The following is an 18,750-nucleotide window of genomic DNA, read 5'->3' as shown; positions in this document are numbered from 1 at the left end:
CGAAGTTCCTCCACGTTTCCAACTGTACTCGATCGATTCCCCATTTTTTTTAAAAGTGATTAAAGAGAACTGGTGTACCACAAGACGACAAGACCCTGGAAACTGTATCAAAGCTTATATATACACACAATGCAGAGAATTGATCTATGATGGCTTAACCCCTATAATATGCCTGTTGTAAGGGAGGTCCTTCGCTATACTTCTAAATGGAAGTCTGGAAGACTGACCAAACCTGAACAGTTGTCTCGACAATTCTCACTTCTCTCATTTACTCCTGGCTGAACCTGAAGCCCATCTCGGCTCCATCACCCATGCCAGGGTAAGTAACTATTCATTACCCTGCCTCACAGTCAGTCGGTCGGGTCGTCCACAGATTTCTGTCCAGTTGTTAATGAAAAAAAAAAAGGGGGGAGACTGCTCTACAATCACTGCTCATTTACAGATCTGTCAACCACTTGTCAAAGTGTTCCGTCTAACTGGTTCCTCTTTTTTTTTCCACCTTCCTAAACCGCCCTCTCCCCCACCCTCTCTCACTTCCCCATGTTATCATCAGGAGCTTAATCAAATACCCTGCCAGACTGTCAGTTAGCATCTGATGTGATAATCTGAGCTTAAGTGACTCAGCAGATTAATCGGTTTGGCAGCGAAAAGCAACTGGAAGAGACAGCCGACCACAAAGGCATTCCAAAAAATGTAAACATATAAATCATATATATATAAAGCAAATGCAATTACCGAGCAACTACCCCATACAGAGCAGATACCCTCGCCCTTAACCGATTCTGAGTGCACCAGGACCTTCATACCCAGCCACCCTGTGATACGACACACGATCAGACCCACCAACAAGGCCACGACGGATGAAAACACCCAACTACTTCGATAAGATTTTCCACATACGACGGGGAAAAAAAATCCGGATCAGCGAAACTCCATGTATGGGACGAGCAAGTCGTCTTCCTCGCTGTATAAACTGACTTTAGAAATCCAACGGCGGGACAGAGAAGACACTGGTCCTTAATCTGGAGGACTTACCTGGATACCTATATAACCATTTCCATTTCGGTGACCCGGAGCCCGAAAGAAAAGCAGCACGGCAACTCACCTCTCGTGTGACCGCATACACATAACCTCAACGTCCCTACACATAACACGCGCATGTCCAACAGACCACTGGGGACATAGAGGGAGCCATGAACCACTCGTCAAATGAGTACTTACCTAAGAAGGCGATACCGGCAGAGCTGGTGGGGGGGGGGGACGTGTGGGTACCGTCCCTGCCTCTCCCTGCAAAAGAGGAAAAAAATCGAGTTGAATTTCACACACACGCACCGTTTCCTGAACTCGGTCGAGAATCTGGTACTAATTCTCGCCAGCAGAGGCGTCTTGGAGGTAGCCTCCTTAACACACTCGTTTATTCATCTACTGTTTTCAAATAAAGAACAACTGACATTACCCTCCCACCAAAATGTGTCACAGAAATTGGTCCTGAACTAATAAATGAATTAACACATACATATACATTATATATATATATATATATATATATATATATATATATATATATATATATATATATATATTATCCCTGGGGATAGGGGAGAAAGAATACTTCTCACGTATTCCCTGCGTGTCGTAGAAGGCCACTAAAAGGGAAGGGAGCGGGGGGCTGGAAATCCTCCACTCTCGTTTTTAATTTTCCAAAAGAAGGAACAGAGAAGGGGGCCAAGTGAGGATATTCCTCTGTTCTTAACGCTACCTCGCTAACGCGGGAAATGGCGAATAGTATGAAAGAAAAAAAAAAAAAAAAATATATATATATATATATATATATATATATATATATATATATATATATATATATATATATATATATACTTTTTATCGGGCTCTTGCACCTTCTAGGCTGCGCTTCACGCAGGATTAGGGAAAGGTGGGCTCCTTTAGGACAAGAAGTTCCTAATGACACGGTGTTCTATCCTCTCCAGAGGCAGACAAAGTATATGGCACACCCTCTATCCTTCTTGCTCTCTTTCTTACGGTTAACTGTCCACCGTCCATCTTCATCCTCTCTCTCTCTCTCTCTCTCTCTCTCTCTCTCTCTCTCTCTCTCTCTCTCTCTCTCTCTCTCTCTCTCTCTCTCTCTCTCATCTTTTATCACTTACCTCTCGCCACCATCAATCTCTCTCACCAGCCACTTCTCCTTTGTTTGTTTCACACACTCCCTCCCCCCCAGTCAGTCATTACTCCCCCCTCCTCTATGCCCCTCCCCCTTATTTGCCATCAACCGCATTTCACAAACTATTTCACCCCCAAACCCCGCCCCCCCCCACCCCCGGCATCCTTTCACCACCCACTTTTACAGCCCCAGAGAACACTTCCTTCCCTCCCCCATCCCTAACCCTCCTCACCACCCACACACTTCCAAAGTCCCTCCTCCCCTACTACCCACTCTCTCTCTCTCTCTCTCTCTCTCTCTCTCTCTCTCTCTCTCTCATTTACCTCACCCCCACCCACTCCCATTGGACCATTTCGCCACCCCCTCCGATGCCTCCCTCCCAGCCAGTCCCCTGGTCTCCCACCGTCACTCACTGGGCAGGTAGTAATAACCCAAAGTAAACAGAGCAGTAAGTTGGGCTGCAGCTCTGGGGTGAACCACGTTAACCGTCTCCCTCCTACTACTACTCCACAGGAACAATCTTTTTTTTTTTCTAAGTTGTTTGTTTGGGAGAGATGTTTGTTGCGCCTGGCTCTCTATGGGGACGATCGACATTATTTTCTATTATCATGAAAAGCGAGTCTCTCTCTCTCTCTCTCTCTCTCTCTCTCTCTCTCTCTCTCTCTCTCTCTCTCTCTCTCTCTCTCTCTCTCTCTCTCCCTGGGTGGGATAGTGACATAATTACCTTCCATAAAACAAACACTCAAGTTTCCCCACCCCCCTCCCACGCTGATGGAGTTCCAACAGTCTGCATCATTTACATTCACATTTTCTCTCATATTTCATTATGCTGAGGATGGCACGTCTTGTGCAGGTAGGCGGGGAGGAATGGTAGGTAGGTGGGTGGGCAGGGAGGAGTGGTAGGTAGGTAGGTAGGTAGGTGGGTGGGTAGGTAGGTAGGTGGGCGGGGAGGAGTGGTAGGTAGGTAGGTGGGCAGGGAAGAGTGGTAGGTAGGTAGGTAGGTAGGTAGGTAGGTAGGTAGGTAGGTAGGTAGGTAGGTAGGTGGGTGGGGGTGGGTAGGTAGGTAGGTAGGTAGGTAGGTAGGTAGGTAGGTGGGTGGGTGGGTGGGTAGGTAGGTAGGTAGGTGCGCAGGGAGGAGTGGTAAGTAGGTAGTTGGGCAGGGAGGAGGAGTACTGGTTGTCGAGTGGGGAGCGGCAGTTGTAGGTGGGTTGGAAAGGAGGGGTGGTTTTGGGTGGGTGGGAAGGAGTAATGATGGTAGGTGGGTTAGGGAGGAGTAGTAGTGGTTGGTTGAGTGGGAAGGAGAGGTGGTAAGCGGGAGTGAGGGGAGAGGGATGAACTTTAGGCTGGTTTGGAGGAAGAGTGATGATAGATGGGCGGTGAAGAGGAGGGAGTGGCGCGGGGGGGAAACTGTAGGGGGGGAGTGTAATGGGAGAGGTGTTTGGGGAAGTGCGGGGTGGAGGAGGTGATGGCTCCCCCCCCCCCCAAGGGAGGAGTAAGAGGGTGATGGTTTTTGGAAATGGGGCAAAGAATATAAACAGGAAGGTATGTAGAAAGGGAAAGCTATGAAGAAAAACAGAGATGGTGAGGAAGTATGTGATGCAGGAGATAGAGGAACGTGGGTAGAAGGGGTGCTGTGTGACGTGAGGGAGGGAGGAAACAGAGTGGAGGGGGTGCTGTGTGCTGGCGGGCGAGAGGCAGCAAGATGGAAGAGATGCTGTGTGCTGCGGAGGAAGGCGAGGCGGGGGACTGATGGGGTGGGAGGATCACACAACGTGGCATGGCCTTCAACTCCTCATCTCCTACAACTCGATTTAAAGGCCCGAAAGGACGGTAATGGATACCATGTTCATCCCCACCTACACTAACTTTAAGAAAAAAATCTCATCTATGAGGCTAAAAGTATCATACAAGGACAGAGGACAGACGAAATTAAAAAAGGAAAAACACAAGCATGATTTAAATTCGTTTCTTCTCCACTATAAAACAGCACCACTTCAAACCCAATATTCACAGATGATGCCTCGGAAGTAAAAACGTGTTAGCGAATCAAACGACAATCGTCAATAACATAATGACTTTGAGAGTCAATAGTAATGATATTAATCCATTACGGAAATTGTATAAATCTGTATTTCGGTTGTCGAGTTACAAGTGCGAATTCATCCCAGTACGAATAGTAAATTAATGTATGATTAAATCAATCATTAAATGTAAATCAGTACCAAAAAAAATAGTATATTTAGCTTCTTTACAGGCGGGGATGAGCAGCTTGGACGATTTAATCGACCCCCGACCCGAAATGTCCCAACATTCTCCATCATAATAACGAACAGATCCACATGATTGCTGTGGGCGAATGATGACTCCCTCAGACATCTCCACCAAACCCACCATCTGCATCGACTGTTCCCAGTTCCTCGCACACACGTACACAGAGACGAAATATTGAGTCCAGACTTACGTGGCCGAGAACCAACACCCTCCCTCCTCACTAGGCTGACCCAAACACCCTCCCTCCTCACTAGCCTGACCCAAACACCCTCCCTCCTCACTAGCCTGACCCAAACACCCTCCCTCCTCACTAGCCTGACCCAAACACCCTCTCTCCTCACTAGCCTTACCCAAACACCCTCCCTCCTCACTAGCCTGACCCAAACACACCCTCCCTCCTCACTAGTCTGACCCAAACACCCTCTCTCCTCGCTAGTCTGACCCAAACACCCTCTCTCCTCACTAGTCAGACCCAAACACCCTCTCTCCTCACTAGTCCGACCCAAACACCCTCTCTCCTCACTAGTCTGACACAAACACCCTCCTCCTCACTAGCCTTACCTAAACACCCTCCCTCCTCACTAGTATAACCCAAACACCCTCTCTCCTCACTAGTATAACCCAAACACCCTCCCTCCTCACTAGCTTGACCCAAACACCCTCCCTCCTCATTAGTCTGACTTACTCACACCCTCATCTATCTACTTCTCCTCCCTATAAAAACAATACTGAATTTTGGTGGCATTTCGTGACCATTCTCTCTCAACATAACGAGATCGTTAACGTGGTGTATGACAGGGAATTCACTCATTAAAAAAACAGTGACAGAAATACATCTGTGGCGTTTACCTAATCATGGAATAAATTAACGTTTATCATCGGGTCATCATTTTTCGAACATAAATATCCAATAGTGTGAAATGCAACCGTCCAGATTTTCAATTGTTTGACCTTTCCATGAAAAAAAAAAAAAAATCCAGCTGCAAAACTCAATTTCTGGGGCAGGGAAACAAAAGAGTAATTCCCTAGATAACTGTGTGCATTTCAATTACTTTTTCTTTCTTTTTTCTTTTTTTACTGATATTCTTTATTGGTTCATCTTGTTCCCCCAGGAGGCGCTAGACCAGAGGCCAGAGGCAACAGGGGTCAAATTCATCTATGAAGGTTAATGTCAAACAGATGATCAGAGGCTTGATATAGCATACAGAGAGGGGAGGGAACGCTTGGGGTGGTTCTCAGGGGAAAAAAAAAATATATCTACATCTACCTATCTATCAATCTACCTATTTATATATCTATCTATCTATCTACATGTGTGAGTGTGTGTGTGTGTGTGTGTGTGTGTGTGCGTGTGTGTGTGTGTTATCGAATTCTGCCTCATACCACCAGCGATAGGTTATCTTGGGCAAGGATGTAATGCAGTTAACAGACGGGAAGAAGTAGAGCTTCGACAAAGGTATCTTACGAAAACAATATTGCATTTCTCTGTTCCTCCGCGATTGCAGCTTTAAAAACTGCAGGAGCTCCATGAACTACACCCTGCGGCTGTGCAATGATTATATATATATATATATATATATATATATATATATATATATATATATATATATATATATATATATATATATACATAAAGAAATAAATGTATAAAAAAGTATAGAAGTTTAATTTCCACTGGGTTTTTTTAAACAATTTTTCACCTAACCAGTTTCATATTTTTCCTTCGGCGAGGTAAAGTGACCCAATAATAAAGCTTGTCTCTTCTCTAAGGATAGCTAGCTATGCTGAGGCATTGAAACAGAAGGCTGGCTGCTCAAGCCACCTTACTTGAATCAGTGGGTCTCGGCGCGTCTCCGAAGAAATTAAAACGAAACAGAATTGTAATCATATCATTTCTTGTGCTTTGCAATTCCAGCTTGCTATTTTTTCTGCACTTTTCAGTATTTGACATTAATAACAGCTGCTATATAACTATGTCTGTCCTGTGAGCAGGGGTGGGTGTGCTTAGGCCGTTGGGCCTGGGTGGTTGGTCGACCGAGCTGTTGGAAGCCGCAGCTCGCAGGCCCACACAGCCCCCCAACAGGGAAAGCAGCCAGACATGAATTGTTAAAACCGTCTGAGGTTGTCCTTTCTGCATGCTCAAGAACGATGCACAAGGCGAACAGTGAGGCTCTAGTTTCAGCAAGCATGGCGAACAGTATATAAGTTGTAAGTTACAGTAGATGCCTGCTGTCCTTATATTCTACTTGCTCTAACAATCTACTCTACTCTCATACCATTCGGTTGAGTGACAGTGGCAGCACCTTCCAGGCCTCCCAGGGGCTGAGATGAGACAGCCCTCACTATAGGTGCGCTGGGTTGTTATTTCCAGTTTGAAGTTTCCATATTGCTTTCCAGAGCACTGGTCTAAGTACAAATTTGGAGGGCTTTTCCGCCTTCCCCCAGGCCAAATTCCCTCCAACCGCCCCCCCCCCCCCTTCTCTCTCTCTCTCTCTCTCTCTCTCTCTCTCTCTCTCTCTCTCTCTCTCTGCTTGAGGTTGAAGCCAGCAGGTCTGTTTGGCAATTCCTTATTATATATTATATATATATGTGTGTGTATGTGTGCGTTTGTGTTTCTCCGGCAGATGGGAAACTAAAAGAAGATAGACTGATAACACTGTGCCCAAGATTTACGCAACCCTCCCTCTTCTCTTCTCTTACATACTTTTACATAAGAGTAAACCATTATATCTCCTAGTAGCTTTAAAGAAATCACCTTGCTTTTTCTACATGTGGTCTAGGTGGATGGATCACTCTGCTTCAAGGGGGTCTCACAGTAGATGCAGGTGTTTGAGACAAAGAATAGGAGTGTGTGTGTGTGTGTGTGTGTGTGTGTGTGTGTGTGTGTGTGTGTGTTAGGGGTGGGGGGGGGACGACAAGATGGTTGATGATTATCAATAAAAGAGACGAAGACTCAGGAACACAAGGGAGACACAATGGGTAGGAGATATGAGTAAGTTCCTCGTGTTGATTATACCTGAATATCATCGTGTGTTACCATCCTCGTTACATGGTGACCTTGGGTTAGTGTGTTACTCACCTGGTCCTATCTTCTAATCAATCCTTTTTTTTTCTAACTAGGAATCTAAGGAAGAAGTACAGGCATGGTGGCAAAGGCATAGTTGACCTCACTGGTAGGTCTTGTGACCACGGGAGTAGCAAGCAACGTACAGTTTGCCAAGGAAGTGATGTCACAGTTTTCAGTACGATTCGTCCAAACAGCGGTATCTGGCAACTGAGTCTCAAGCGCGGTGTATGGACGGGAGCCGAGCGAATGCCAAGTTGGGTGTTGATGGATTAACAAAACTCCCGACCCAAATATTTCGCTGTCTGACCTTTTTCTAGCTTTCCATCTTATTTCGTTTTGCAGGAAAAGGCTTCCAGATGGGAAGTTGATTTCAAATTCGCTATACCCCAATCCCATATTTTAAAAACGAAGGAATAAGATGCGTCAGAGAAAATAGAATAAAAGGAGCCAACTATAAATCATACAGAAACAAAAGTCATAAACACGGACCTCCTGGTGTAGAACACGATGTATACGATTCCATTCCTCGCATAGTGCTTTTACGACAATATGAAAGAGTGTTTGTTTCTATTGCTCATTTGATAAACTGTTCTCTCCCTTTTTACATCATCATCCATCAAGGGAGTTAACATGGAAAATATTTGTTTCACATATTCAAATAAAAAGAGATGGCACACACGCGGTGAATATGAATATCACTTCAATTCATATGTCTTTTTCAATCCACAATTGTAGCTTAATTAATGTATAACTATTCATTTCGAAGTCCTATTTTAACTCCGCAAATTATTGTTGAATGGCCGTGAGCAATAATCAAGTATGTCATATCATTTCGTTTGAAAATATACTAAAATTTTTAGTGCATTATTTTTCTCTTACAGTATTGGAATGAGAAAATGTTTTAACATGTTATTCTTTTTTTTTCTTACCATTTTACGAAATTGTGTTCCACTACGAACAAATATAAACATATATAAAGCATGTTACCAGATACCACTTCCTGGCAGAGTCTGGAAATGACATCATTCACGACGCAAACTGTGTATAACTGTTTGTGTTTAGTTATGGCATCCGTTTAAGTATCACATTACTCATTAGTTTCCTTACAGAAACGAGCCTTTTTAAGTGTAGTGATGATGTGGTATGAACCTGGCCGTGACGGGTCGTGGTTGGACCAAATGAGTCGATGAGAAAGTGGTACAATCAAGAGTTTACCCACAGGAGGTCAGTAGACAGATGGTCGATGGGATGATGTATGGTCGAGTGTAAATGATCATTTTTCTTCTAATGTTTGGTGGGACGGAGAGAGAGAGATAGATAGATAGAGAGAGAGAGAGAGAGAGAGAGAGAGAGAGAGAGAGAGAGAGAGAGAGAGAATTAGAGACCTCCCAATTGGCATTCCTCCATGATTTTCCTGTGACTGAGAACCATTCCAAAAATGCTGATATGAATCACTATCGTCTGTATTGTAATCAACAATTTCCATTGTTCTTTTTGATAAATTCCTTCGTGTATATGGCCTATGATGCTGGTTGGTCTACTCATTTGAGCATAGTCTTCAGTTCACTGTCGACGATGGTCTCCTTGCGATGAGTCTAAGGTTGGTCAAAAGCACATACGTTTTTAAGGATGGTTTTGGCAGGGAGGTTGGGCAATTGGTCTTGGCAGGGAGCTTGGAGAACACGAGCACCGTTGGGTAAGATCAAGCAGACTCGCTACCTAAACAGGGGGTTATGGTGCGGTCCCCTTCCAGAAGTTGTTGATTAAACAGATGGCCAACTCATCATAGGCTGGTGGCTCGGAGGGTTTACACATAAAGCTGATTACTCTACAGACTTGGTTCAAGGCACCAAACAAGAGCCAGCTAAATGAGAAATCTGCTCTTGATTTCACATGTTATTCGTTGTGTCTAGGATGATATCAGTGATGTACGAGATCACTCTAGAAACTGGGTCTTGTAACCTTGACTATTTTTGCTGTTTGGAGGTAGATATCTGTGCAGAGATGTTACAATAATCTGGGATTTCCTTTGTTATTCGCTTCATGACGTTCATTTGTTCCCTTGTGGTAACGGAGAGAGTAACTGGATGGCTTGGGGATAGTCTCAAGGTTTTGTTCCATCTTGCAACACTTGTTTTCAGCAGCTCAGTGATTGACTCGTCTATTGTAGTAGGTATGGAACTACTTGATTAACTTCTGCGGCCAGTTTTCTGCGGCCAGTTTTCTTTCTTTTCGTTTTCTCTTTTTTTCAGGTGCTCCCAGTAACTTGCTCTTGTTGTAAGAAGTCTTCAATACCTCCTCTTCACCCAGGATTTGTTGGCGAGTGTGAGTACTTTAAAGGATTCTGCAGGCTTAATTTTGAGCTCAAATGGTTATATTTTTGTCTAAAAAAGAGTTGGATGCCTCTAAGTCAGTTGGCCCAATTAATTGCAATGTTACAGAACACTTTTCTTGAGGATTACTATTATTACCATAAGGTTTATTCATATCAGATGGGAGTTAGCTTGCTGGGGAGTACCATGCGAGATGCTGCTAGCACGATCATTCTTCTTTTCAAGTTGGAGGCTCCAGTCACGGATAAAAGTCCACATGAAGACCGTGCCTTCATTGAAATACAGGGAAGGTTATGAGAGGAAAAAAGAAGAGACAGGGGAAAGAATCTACGAGTTTTTGAAGATAAAAACCTCTGTTGTGCCATGGCATAGTTACTGGGAAAGACACGAGAAGATAGGGAGTTCCAAAGCTTTGAGGTGTAGGGAAAGAAACAGTTATCAAAACGGCCCACATCAATCATTTGACGCTGTAACTTGCCGAGTATTGCGTGGTCTACCTAAGTGAGTGGTGGGGGCACACAAGCAGCCAGTCCTTGAGAGCTTATTTGTTTACTTCGAGAGAGTGTTTGTGATAGCGGTATAGCCTTGCATGGGCAAGGTCACCACTGTGACGTATAATTCAATTCTGTTACGGATGTTATGGGCGGACTCATCAGGGATATGGAAGGGGAGGCTATGGGGAGCCAGCAGAATAGGGTCGTTTACAAGTTCGTCATTGCAGTTTCTCAAGTTTAGAGTGTTTAAGCTTCAAGTTAAGGGAGGCTAAGTCCCTATAGGCAGTTGATTGAAGTTGAATGATGACAGGAATGTGGTCAAAGCCGACGATACTGATTTCTAAACGGAATATGATTTTGGAATAGATTCCATCTCTTCACGGGTAGGGAATATATCTGCTGCACGCAGCCTATCTTGTATGTAATCTTGTGTAGTTACATTTCTGGCAAGTGGTATGTTACATAGTTCCTATGTAACTCCGGGAGAGTTGATACAACTGTGACGTAAGGCCTGGCGGCAACTGGTGACGTCTGTTGCTACGGGTGTGGGTTGTTCTTGATATATGTAGACTCCTATAAAAGGAATTGTAGGAACGAAACGCTGCCCCGGAGGCTGACTACACAACTTGTGTTAGGATGACCCATAAACCCAACAAGTTGCGTGAAGGTTTCTGTTTCTGTCTGAAGATATTGTTTTTGTCATTACAGCTGGCCATACGTGGCCATACCACCTGCAGAACCGCTGTATATATCTATACTGACCAGCATCTCGCGGAGTTTAACTTTGTCGTATAGACTTTCTGAAGTTTCCCCCCCGAGGAGAATAAACGTTTGGGTTGTATCAGCCTCCGATCTACAGCAAACGTTCTCTGATTGGTCTCTCAAACTTTCTTTCTTTTTTCCTAGTGTTATCCATGACAATGATTCCCCAATACAGCATCTACTGCTGTGAGGTGTCATGTTATTCTCATTCTGGCGTTTCATGCCTCCCTCTCCAAGAGATATCCTTAAGTGTTATCTATCAGTATGATGTGGGAGATGCCCAGTCTGTTCCACAGCAGTAGTCGTTGCCAGCAAATGGTGCCATCTCACGTCTGTCTCCTCTGTGACGGGAGTTATGTACGCGAGGTCTTCGCTTCTCTCATTGATCTGGAAAGTGGCACCGTTTTCTTTAGTGTTATTGTAGATACGATGGACTGAGAAGCGAAACTCGGATTGGAATGTCACTTCGATTCCACTCGGAGTGGTCACAGTCCATGATAGACTGGTCTCTTACAGTCGCCAGGCTCTGGTGTTGGAGAGACAATCTTTCTATATATAGCTCTCCCGGAGGGAGGCTGTTGGTTGAGTGGTTATGGATATTGCTGGATTAAGACTAATACATTAAATCGTCTACGTTCTTCCTGGGGTTGAAACTTTTGCCAGAAAGCTGCAGCACTGTTAGGGGAGAACAGCTGGCTGAAACAGCTTATGGATTTAGCGTGGTAAGACAAATGCATCGAGTTCTCTACATTTCCTGGGATTGAAGCCTGTGTCAGGCTGCTGGCATGATGATCATCTCTATATAGGCTTCAGGAAGTTGCCACTAGAGGCTGTCAGGACGAAGATAATTAGAATTTTCCCTGGACGAAAAGAATTGGAATTTTGCCACTGACAAGTCTTGGGCCAAGAAGCGGAAGCTGATATGCCAAACTAGGGCGAGCAGGAGCTGTAATGCTGGTTCGCAAGACATGTTCGTAAGATCGAAGAGCCAACAGTAGGAGGAAGGGCGGGAGGGCTGGGAATTCCCATCAGTGGAGGAAGGGACGTATGCTGTCGTCAGAACCAAGATGACGAGCTCTGTTATGATAATTCCCTCTCCCTTCCTCTATTCTTATCGGTCGAGTCGGATCTACAAACTCCTAAGAAGGTTAAAATAGATCCTTTCCATATTCTTTTATCTCAAATATGTTATCTTTCATCAGAGAATAAGAGTATGACAGTCCTCACTCCTTAAAGGATCAGGTGAAGGTCATACCAAACGGTCGTACCGTCGTAATCGGGGGGTCGTACCCTCGTGTTCATAGGTCGTACAGTCGTGCTCAAGTGGGGTCGTACCCTCGTGCTCAAGTGGGGTCGTACCCTCGTCTTCATAGGTCGTACCTTCGTGTTCTAGACTTTCAACGAACTGGAAGACGACCCACATGTAAACTTATCTCAAGATCTCGCTAATGATTCACAATGTTCTCTTTTTAACGAATTCGCAATTCACAATGTTCGCTTTTACACACACACACACACACACACACACACACACACACCTGCGGACGATATATCTCAAAAGCGCTGGTTTCACCCCTCCCGTCTTCATACAGTGACCGGAGGACACTTGACCATTGCGATAGCGAGAGATAAGAGACTCTTATCTACGCTTCCAACGAAGAAAAAATATTTGAAAATCCTTCCCTGTTCGAAAACACACACATACACACACACACACACACACACACACACACACACACACACACACATACCTCTTCCCCTGAGTAACTCTCCGTTTTACAGATAACACGAGTGATGGTCTGGGCTGCATTATTCATGGACCGAGGAAAGAAAACCATCAATCTGGAATTTTGGCGCTGAGAGAGAGAGAGAGAGAGAGAGAGAGAGAGAGAGAGAGAGAGAGAGAGAGAGAGAGAGAGAGAGAGAAGGGGGGCATGGTGCAGGGTGTTATTTTTTGAGCGGGGGTGAGGAATCTTTATTTCATCTTAGCAGTGTAAGTTATGGTCATTTTGATGGATTATCTGTAAGAGAGTGGAGTGTACCTTCCAAGATGCGACTCCGTTACCATTTCCTGGTGCGTCTCTGTAAAAAGTCCTCCTCCTGTGATCTGTTACAATTTGCTGCTGAAGATGCGATGAAATACACGAAAGCGCTTGATCAAAGAATTTTCCTTCGTGGCTTACAAGTTCATCTGTGACTGCCTCGTGTCTGCTTCGTGATTATGCCACACACACACACACACACACACACACACACACACACACACAAACTTACATCATCACCTCACTTCCTGAGCTGTGGTCGTCTCGCCCGGTGGATGTGGTCGGCGCCCTGTGCCCTGCGGAAGCTCAATAAAAAGCGAGTCTTGGATAGGAAAATACGGACCTCCGTGGTGCAAGTGCTTAGCGTTGTTGACTATGAGGCACCTATGGGCCGGCCCGCGTTCGAGCGCATAGGTTCGAATTCCGGCTGCGGCTCGACGTCCGTCCACAGTCGCACTGTGTTCATCCTTCCGCTAGACACCTGACTTCGTCTCGAGTGTAGCGTTAATCAGACGTCCTGGATTGAGGCATCTAGTTGCCCATGTCGTCTCAGCTAATATAAAAAGATATAGAAGATATATAAAGTATACAGAGTATACACACAGGCAGATGATATATCGACGTCTGCCCAACATTATGCTATGCTCCAGTCACCACAATAGCAGTAGATGTCAGTAAATCCAGTCCTTTCTGGAATCTGGAATTCGGATGCTGGAGTGTCACAAAGGCTGTCAATATTCTGGACCGTCTCGAGGACGCCTCACGAGAACTTTGCAACAATAACATCCCTAGAGTCAATAAGGATTCCCCTCCCTCCCTCCCTCCCTCGCGCCATTCCTCCTCACATACTATCCATAATTCCCTCTTTCTTTTTTTTTTTTCTCTCTCTCTCTCTCTCTCTCTCTCTCTCTCTCTCTCTCTCTCTCTCTCTCTCTCTCTCTCCTATCAATTTTTGACATTGTATTCCCCCAACCCCTTTAATCTGGAGAGAGAGAGAGAGAGAGAGAGAGAGAGAGAGAGAGAGAGAGAGAGAGAGAGTTCTTTGTCGCGTTAACGTTAAGAAAAAACCCAAAGGAGGGCCCAGTGTCGGCAGTAGTGTATGGGCTGGTTTTTATGGTTGCCATTAATGGAGTGGAAGTTTTTATAGGTTTGTACTCAAGGTCTTTATCTATGTTTTTTTATTTATTTTTTTTTATTTTACTTTGTCGCTGCCTCCCGCGTTAGCGAGGTAGCGCAAGGAAACAGACGAAAGATATATATATATATATATATATATATATATATATATATATATATGATCTGTGTCTCCTCCATTTGGGAATTTACTCAGAATTAACAGAGAAAAAGGGGGTACTCAGGGAAATTCGTGATGGACTCCCTCCGTGACTGTAACAATATATCGGCAATAGTGTTGCAAAACTTGTGATTGAACTATATACCACTAATTTCTAATCCTGTTTTTTCTAAAATTCTTCGCATCACTCAGATTGATGAATTAAGGAGTATGGTATAGCTGTGTCATAGGTTTAATCCATATAGGAGTTGAGGTATAACTGATCTATTATCACAGGATATAACAATCACTCTTAAGGAAGGAGATATACACTCTCTCTCTCTCTCTCTCTCTCTCTCTCTCTCTCTCTCTCTCTCTCTCTCTCTCTCTCTCTCTCTCTCAGCTTAATTCACCTGTACCCGCTGAGGCTCTATAAACTTAACCCAGTCCTCTGAGTTACAATGGGAGATTCTCTCTCTCTCTCTCTCTCTCTCTCTCTCTCTCTCTCTCTCTCTCTCTCTCTCTCTCTCTCTCTCTCTCTCTCTCTCTCCTCCCTCAGCCACCACGGCCACTCTACCTGTGGTATATGGGCAAGACAGCAGATTCCCGGAAGAGACTTGAGAGACGGAACCAACCCTACGTCACTGAATTAAGAGATGACTATTTTCCTCATCGTTGGCTGCAGGTGGAAGGATCCCTCACTGGGTGTTTCTGGCAGAAGGTACGACCAGGGTAACACCTTGATCCTGGTTTTTGGTAACGTCAAACTATATTGCTAGACCCAGTCTTCCTCTTTTTTGCGTCGCGATAGAGACCACATCATTACAAATGTGACTTGTTTTCGCTTATGTAGAACAGATTTAGGTGTTCACACAGTCAGAAGGAAAGCTAAAGACGTTAATCTATACGCATCCGCATGATCTCAAGGTCCCAGTAAGCTTAATTAAGTATATCATCATTATTCGCTGACGTACGTGGTAAGCAAATGACCTGCAGAAGAAACTCGCTAGAAAATCTGTCATCCATGGAAGAGAGAAGAGCAGGGGGTGAACTGATCAATACCTCTATGTTTCCAAACCATTTCCAGAATGTCATCGGTGATCAAGTCTTTAAAGGACGCAAGGACAGAACAACCAAACACCATGAACCACCAGCTGAGACCACCACCAGCTGAGACCACCAGCCACCGACACCACCAGCTGAGACCACCACCAGCTGAGACCACCATCAGCCACCGACACCACCAGCTGAGACCACCACCAGCCACGACACCACTAGATTCAACTGACTGATGAAACATCCAGAGGTTCACAAGACTCATGGTAAGGAAAGTCCAAGAGATACTCGACTCACGGCAGCGCATCCATTCACAAGCCTACATTACTCATCCACACTCCTCAACCGTCAGCTTTATAGCTCAGTCAACAACACCTCTTCCATGTACCTTTCACGCCACAATAGTCGAGGAAATTCCCAGCAGCTTCTCTGTTTGTCTTCAGCGGGAGAGACTCTTCTCAGACGTCATCACCACGTCACTCAACTCCCCTCTGCTTATAACAACAACTTGACCCAGAGTCGCAGAAAGATACGTAAGAGCATCAGTGACGAAGCCCCAATCCCATTCTCAACACCTCTCGAATGCCTTCCCATGTTACAGATCCCAAAACCTTAATCTCGCCGTGTTATGAAATTTATGATCCTTCCCTACTCAAAGCTTCCCTCAGCTTTGTAGCTTAAGTCTTGCATTATCTCCACCTGCGGACCTGGCTTAACGGTTTCACTCTACGTTGCAAACAAACAACTCGAAGCATCGCGAGTTTCTTGCTGGTCACTACTGTTCATTGTAGCACATGAGCTCTGGCTTCTCCCTCTATATATTTCGTCTTTACTACCCAGTCTTATCACATCATTACATTTATACGCTATTTCATCATCATATTACATTCCATAACACCAGGACCCCATCTCCAGGGGATCTTGTAGCTCCAAGGATGCACTACAATTAGTAGGAGGGAAAGGATGAACTCCTTTAGAGTGAGATGTTCTTTGAAGAGACTGTACTTTGATGATACACCCTCGCCCAAGGTGACAATTCGCTCGTGCCTTAACCACAAGTAGGCGAAATCTCATGACGCTCGTTATATATATATATATATATATATATATATATATATATATATATATATATATATATATATATATATAGTATTTTATGTGGCATTTGTGGGTCTGGAAAAAATATATGACAGGGTTGATAAAGGTGTCATGTAGAAGGTTTTATAGATATATGGTGAGGGAGGAGAACTACTAGAAGTAGTGAAAAGATTTTGTCAAGGGCGTAAGGCATGTGTACGAGTAGGAAGAGAGGAGAGTGAACGATTCCAAGTGAAGGTTTGTCTGGGGTAAGGACGTGTGATCCGTCACCATGGCTGTTTGTTTATGAACAGGGTGGTGAGAGAAGTATATGCAAGAGTCTTGGAGACGCGCGAGTATGCAATGTGTAGAGGATGAGGGGCCTGGGGAGTCGGTCAGATCTTGTTTGCAGACGATACAGCACTGGTGGCAGATTCAAGTAAGAAAGTGCAGAATTTAGGGACCGAGTTTGGAAGTGTGTGTGTGTGTGTGTGTGTGTGTGTGTGTGTGTGTGTGTGTGTGTGTGTGTGTGTGTGTGTGTGTGTGTGAAAAGTGGAAGTTGAGTAATGTGAAGAAAAGCAAGGTTATTAGGTTTAGCAAGGTAGAGGGACAAAGATTAATTGAAGGGAGTGAAGTATCTTAGATACCTGGGAGTGGATATGAAAGCGAATGGAACCATGGAAGTGGAAGCGAGCCGTAGGGTGGATGAGGAGGGGTGAGGGAAGGCTGTGGAGTGTTAAAGAACGTGTGGAATGAGAGGTCCTTATCTGGGTGGGCAAAAATGGGTGTGTTAGTATTTCCTTAAACGTCATATGAATACGGGGCATGGGCTTTAGATGATGTGCGAAAGAGGATGGATGTGTTGGAAATGAAATGTCTGAGGACAATATGTGGCGTGAGGTGGTTTAATAAAGGCTAAGAGAGAAATGTTGCAATAAAAACTGTGTTGTTGAGAGACCTGAGAAGGGTGTGCTGAAATGAATTAGACGTCTAATGTGGAGAGAGTGAGTGAGGGGAAGTTGACAAAGAGGATGTGTGTGTGTCAGAGATGGAAGGAACAAGTAGAATGGGAAGACCGAACTGGAGATGGAAGGATGGAGTGAAAAGATATCAGGGCTTGAACATGCAGGAACGTGAAAGGTGAGCAAGGGATAGAGTGAAATGGAACGATGTGGTATATAGGGGTCAACGCGCTGTCAACTGACTGAACCAGGGAATGTGAAGCTGTCGGGGAAAATCATGGTCAGGTCTATGGGGCCTGGATGTGTGTGTATAGGCAGCTGTGTGTGGTATGGGCGCATTACACACGACAGATATAGAATGGATGTGAGCGAATGCGACCTTTCTTAGTCTTCCGGAGGTGTGGGGTGTAGTAGGTATATGCGACGGGGGAGTGTCAGCAGTTTATCATATGTAATGTTTGTGTGGGTGATAATATGTACACAAAGACGTGTGTAATATATAGCCCCATACCAATTTTCTGTCATCCCTCCTACAGGTAAAGGATGATAGCGTCTCGGTGCACCAGAGGCCCAGTAGATCTTTCGATACTCGAGTTCTCTTGATGGTCTGCTCCCGGGTAAGACCTCTCTTAGGCTGTAGACGTCCCTCCGCATGGGTAGTTCCACTCACAAGAACTACTTCACCTCGGGGTACGGTGGCTTCATTATTGGTAAGCTGTCGTCTGCAGAGACGCTCACAGACTGTCTGAGGATACGGGCGGCCGAGGCAAAAGGGGCTACAGCTATACGGAGAACTTCTATGTCAAGTCGAATTTCAGGACGCGTAGTCTGGTAAAGCCTTTTGGAAATCCCCTGAAGGAGGGGGGGCTAGTTGCTACGAGGAAGTTTCCTCTCACTTCTCTCTCTCTCTCTCTCTCTCTCTCTCTCTCTCTCTCTCTCTCTCTCTCTCTCTCTCTCTCTCTCTCTCTCTCTCGCAGCACACAGAGGCGGCGGTCTTTCCCGTGATGGGGCTGTCCAAATACACCAGTGTACGGTCCCTTCGGTGAGGCTGGTCTGCAATAAGTGCCAGTGCGAGTGTCGCAGGTGACGCTGTGGATGGTCAGGAATCTTCCCTCCAGCAGAGGCAACATGACAATATATACGTTCGGTCACGAGCTCGCTGGAAGCAGCGAGGGAGGAACTGGGGGGTAAAAACAGGTACGGGAGAGCGATCCGCTCTACCGAGCGGATACCA

The 18,750-nt window shown here is 45.0% G+C and overlaps 1 long non-coding RNA gene across 1 annotated transcript in view; it reads right to left on the bottom strand.

Annotated features, from left to right (window-relative positions):
- Nucleotides 1–914: 914 nt before the first annotated feature.
- Nucleotides 915–18,750, bottom strand: part of LOC139764434 (uncharacterized) — a 452,132-nt gene continuing 434,296 nt past the window's right edge. The window contains exon 3 of the long non-coding RNA XR_011716374.1: nt 915–1,287. This is a non-coding gene — a long non-coding RNA (uncharacterized lncRNA). The remainder of the gene's footprint in view (nt 1,288–18,750) is intronic.

Source organism: Panulirus ornatus, chromosome 4 (assembly GCF_036320965.1).
Source record: "Panulirus ornatus isolate Po-2019 chromosome 4, ASM3632096v1, whole genome shotgun sequence".
Taxonomy (NCBI): Eukaryota; Metazoa; Arthropoda; class Malacostraca; order Decapoda; family Palinuridae; genus Panulirus; species Panulirus ornatus.
Note: the sequence above shows the minus strand (reverse complement) of the source record. Positions and strands in the feature narration are given on the sequence as shown.